General features: G+C 55.8%; 1 long non-coding RNA gene across 1 annotated transcript; it reads right to left on the reverse strand.

Annotated features, from left to right (window-relative positions):
* Positions 1 to 3,366: 3,366 nt before the first annotated feature.
* LOC115334450 lies at positions 3,367 to 4,559 on the reverse strand. Its single transcript, XR_003921126.2, has 2 exons — positions 4,379 to 4,559; positions 3,367 to 3,676 (listed from the first exon to the last, which is right to left on the reverse strand). It is a non-coding gene; the product is annotated as an uncharacterized LOC115334450 (long non-coding RNA).
* Positions 4,560 to 4,817: the final 258 nt, after the last annotated feature.

A 4,817-nucleotide genomic window follows, 5' to 3' on the forward strand; every position in this document is an offset into this window, starting at 1 on the left:
CTTTCTGGATGATTTTTAACAAGTTACTTCATGACTCAGCCACCCCTTTCTTCTGTATAAAGATGACGGAGACTCACCTTGATAAAGCACGTCAGGTTCTACAATTGATGTGACTACTGTCTGAATAAGAGCTTGAGGTCACTGAAACCCATCATATCTCTGTGGTGGTCACTGTGCTGATGCAATGTCTAACAGAGTGGCGAAGTGTTTACTGACAAACCAGGTACATCCACTGGTTGCTCAGCAGTCCCTTTCTGGGTTGACATTGTTGGGCTGGGGACCTGCCTCCCAGAGAGAGGCCATTCACACCAGCAGAGCAGAGGTTTCCCCTCCAGGCTGCAGAATTTTGGTTGAAGAGAGGCACCTGGGGAGGGGCATTGCTTCATTAACAGGCTCCAGGTGGCCTGTTAATGTCCCATCACAGGTCTGGAGGTGCAGGTCAGTGAGTCACAACCTGCTTTTCTCCTCCTTAGTTCTCTTTGCAGTCTGGATTCGCTTCTAGGTTTCTACTGTGAAAGCCTTGAGTTGTCCAAGCATACGTTTCCCAGTGTCCTGGGAACACGCAGCTCTAAGACCACACAGAGCAGAGCTCCTCGGTGGCACAAGTGACAGAGCGACAGCACAGCTGAGACAAACCTCTCCCACGGCTGAGGGCACAAGCAGGGAGGGGCCTCGCTTTACCCAGCAAATGCCAATAAAGTCCAGAAAAAAGATCAAGCAACAAATAAAATTGGCACTGTGGGCTGTGCTTACCCTGCCAAGAGAGCTTCTTTAGTGTGGGAAGGGGAAGTGCTGGAGGTAGCATGACCAAGGTATGTGGGAGGAGGCAGAGAAGGAAAGCTGATCCGTCCTACTCCTTTGCACCACTTCAAAATATGAGACCCAGCAGTTGGAGGTGGAAGCTATAAATGGCCGGTCAACTGAGGAGCAATAAAAGGACACACTGTGTCCCACAGCACTTAGCAAGCCCGAGAATATATGGCCAGAAGGGTGAAGAGAGCCGAATTGTGCAAGAGGATTTTTAAAGGACTGTCTGGTTTTTTCTAACTACTAATAGCGTCTGAAGTTATGATAGCATTAACCTCAGCTCCTGCTGCAGGGCATCAGCTGGTCCATCAGGACTCCCTCTACCTTCCTCCCTGCCCAGCACCATTAGAGCTGGCCGTGTTGGCCATGTTGTTTCCATCCATGTCAGAGGCAGGACACTGATCTGAGCCGAGGACATGATCCAGTGTAAGGGCTGCCTTTCCTGACATGCCCATCTGCACCCACTCTCTCATCTCCCAGTTTTCTCTGCCACCCAAAACGCTCCCCAGGTTCCTCCCAGAAGCATGTTGTACAGAGGATGACCAGCTTCCCTGTGCCAGGTCTGCACAGAGCCAGACACCTCTCCTGCACCTCTGATCCCAGTTTCCATGCACTGGAAGGAGCACTGGTATTTCTGCGGTGGCAGGGACCAGCATGAGGTGCAAGGCAACGTGCTACCCAGGAAGGCTGCGGGGTTGGGAGTTAGGAGGGGGGTCATCTACTTGCACAAGGACTTGTCTTTCTCTCTTAGATGTGGGTCTGGAGCCCCCTTTCTGAACTTCCTCAGTTCAGGATAGTCAGACACAGGAGACTGGCTGGGCCCGCTATGGAGACGGGCGGCAGATGTGACACAGATGTGGGTTCACATTTCCCTGGAGCTCCCTGCGACTTTGCCCCCCTTTCCTGAAGCAGATCCCAGGATTCAGGAACCCTCTGGATCCGAGGTCCAAGCAGGACCTTCTCCTGGAGCAGTAACTAACCCCCTTACTACTCCCCCTGATCCTCTGATGGCTTGAGGGCACAGCAGATGCCTTGCACCAGCAGCAACCCCGTGACCAGAGGCTCCAAGCCGTGCCCAAATGGCGGTGAACGGGAGGTCAGTGCTGAGCAGGCAGTGCAGGAGGCAGAGCAGGCAGCACTAAGGCTCCTGCCCAGTGCCTGCCCTGCCCGGGCCTGCCTGCACAACCGGTTTCAGGGGACAGCAAGGCCAGGGAGGTTCCCTGACTGCTGTGACCAGAGCAGCACTGCCTAAAACACTCCCTGGTGAAAGGTGTGGGAGCTTTCAGAGCATCCATAATAGTCCCTTCACAGGCCCACATCCATTTCCTGGAAGCTTTGCCTTTTTCTGCGCTGCAAAGCCCGGGCAAGCCTGAAAAACCAGCTTGGTTTTGTTTCATGTTGATTTTTTATTATTTTTTTCTCTTTGCGCGGGTGCCAGCGCTGCTGTGCCGTTGCTATGTTTTGCGGTGGTTAAACACAGCACGGTTCTCATTTCAGGCGCTGACGTGAACCCTGCGAATCTGGAACGAGTTAAACCGGCCCCACAGCACTGCAGGCAGAGCGTGGCAGCCACCCCTGCCCCGCAGCCCCCTTCTCGCACCCCCCAAGACCCCCACAGAGGCCAGGCAAGGAGAAGCACAGCAGGAGCTCCACGTTCCTAAGAGCTTCAAACTTCTCAGGGAAGGTTGTGGCTGATGACGGGCCTAAAAAAGCTGGAGCTTGGCTGGAAACCTTCCTGAGGACGGTGAATTTTCAGACCCTCCAAGCTAAGATTGGGATGAGGATGCTGGCAGCACCATGGGCGGAAAGCGTTCCCAGGGTTATGCTGTTCCCAGGATGGGTCCCTGGGTCTGACACCCCACAGGGACATCACCCAAAGCATTCAGGGCTGCGTTTGCTGTTTCACAAGGCAGACACACAATACGAGCCCCCATACCGGTGGGGACGGACGCAAGGGAGGGTGCTGTGCCGTCCCCACCAGACCCTCACCACCCCACTCCCACCTCCGGGGCTCAGCCCGTTGTGGGGTGAGCAGGGCAGGAGGAAGGGGCTGGGGCGCATTTCGGTTCGGCACTTCCCCCGCCCGCTCCCTCTGCGTCAGGAGAGGCACAGGGCTGCTGCTGGGATTGCAAAACACTCGCCTGCGCCGTGTTTGAGGCTGGTTTTCGCCAACGTTACTAGGGTACAGGAGTGACTAATTCTCTCCGAACTTTCAGTTTCAGCCTCAAGCACTACATTTCAGAGGGACCTGGTGTCTGTTGTGTGGGTAAAAAATCCTGAGACAGCTCAGTGCTGTGGCTATCTAGGGCAGAAATATCCATATACAGAGATCGGCCTCATCACCCCCGGTGCTGCGCTGAGCTGGCAGGACCGAGCCTGGCCCCAGAAGGCAGATGGGGCAGGGACGAGCATACACTCCCCTCTCTGTAACTTTCCTACAGCTGCTGAAGTACTGCTGGCCAAAAAATCATTTGCATTCTTGTAAGGCAAATGAAAGAAATGATGCAAAAAGGAGAATGTTTGAAAACAGAAAAGTGTGCAAAATGCAGTAAGCAACAGACCTTTTAAGTAATTTCTATTCCAAAAGCAATCTCTGGACTATAGTTAGACCTTAATCAGCAAATAACAAGCAGAGAGAGGGGTGAAGGGCACGAAGACAGGGATGCTTTTACTCGCAGGGAACCCGCGTTCAAGCATCAGCCTGTGCATCCCTCCTGCCTGCTTTCCAGGAGTCCTCAACGAAGCCGCAGGTCTCCCTCCTGCCTGGCAGACGCAGCAATGTTCTGCACACGCTGGAAAAGTACAGCCGCTGCGAGAAGTCTCTGGATGAAGGCTTCAGGGCAGGGGGGGGGGGGGAGTTGCTTCCACCCTGGCGTGTGAAAAGAAATACAGGTCTGGAAAGGTGCCATGGAAATGGGTTTCAATAATAGCCGCTGGAGACAGGCTCGTGTGCCAGGGGGGCCGTGGCTGGGAGGGGGCCACGGCAGCCCAGCGGAGCTATGGGAGGAATGTCCCCTCAGGAACCCGCTGTTCCTTCCTGCGGCGCCAACGTCACCGTGCGGTGCAGGAGCCAGGCAGGAAGGCTCGTACAGCCCCTCTGTTCCCAGCCTCCTCCGGCACGGATCCTGTGCGCTCGACCCTGCACAAACAGCCCCTCTCTCGGGGGGAGAAGAGGGAAACGCATGGACCTATGCAGCCAGCTGCTCCCCGTGGCTGATGGTGAGCTAAAGCAGGGCCAGGGGGATGCACGCTTCTCCTCGTGGCAGGAGGAAAGGCCGGTAGTCTCACAAAGCCCTCTCTCATGTGAGACCCCCAAGGGTCACGTAGGGAGTTCCCGGCACAGCCAACGCCTCCAAGGGTGGGCATGGCTGTTGGTGAGAAGGTGCTCCACCTTCATGTGTGAGGAGAAATCCAGCACACCCGGCTGGTTCCTCTCCCACCCTCTGCATCCTCAGAGAGGGGCTGGGTGGCCACTGGTCCAGCACGGCCACCTCCGCTATGTGCTCAGCAGGAGGAGGCTGTTCCCTCCGCTCACCTCCAAAGCACACACAGTTCAGAGGCCACCACACACCCCATACGCACGTCACCCACGGGCAGGGACAACTCAGCGAGAAGCGTGCCAGCAACACGCTCCTGTGCGGGCAGCAGAGCTGGCATGGATACCACACAGGAAAGGCTTGCTGCTCAGCTGGAGAGCTGACCCGGCAGCACCCACGCACCCCTTGCTCCCCGCACGGGCTCCGCACCTCCAGTTGCACAAGCCGCTCCTGCAGAACGGTTGGCACAGGCTGAGCCGTCACTTTTTATAGCCAGTGAGTTCCAGCACCTCATCTGAACTTTGCAGCACAAGGGAACAGCAGTTCACACAGCTCAGGAAAAGGATAAACATATCACAGCAGCCACCAGGCAACGGGGCCAACAGCACAGCGCATCCACAAACATGGCCGAGCTCCTTCGGCCATGACATCACACTCCCACAGGCAGCCTCCTTCTTGCAAAGCCATTTCTCA

Source organism: Aquila chrysaetos, chromosome 22 (genome assembly GCF_900496995.4).
Source record: "Aquila chrysaetos chrysaetos chromosome 22, bAquChr1.4, whole genome shotgun sequence".
NCBI lineage: Eukaryota > Metazoa > Chordata > Aves > Accipitriformes > Accipitridae > Aquila > Aquila chrysaetos.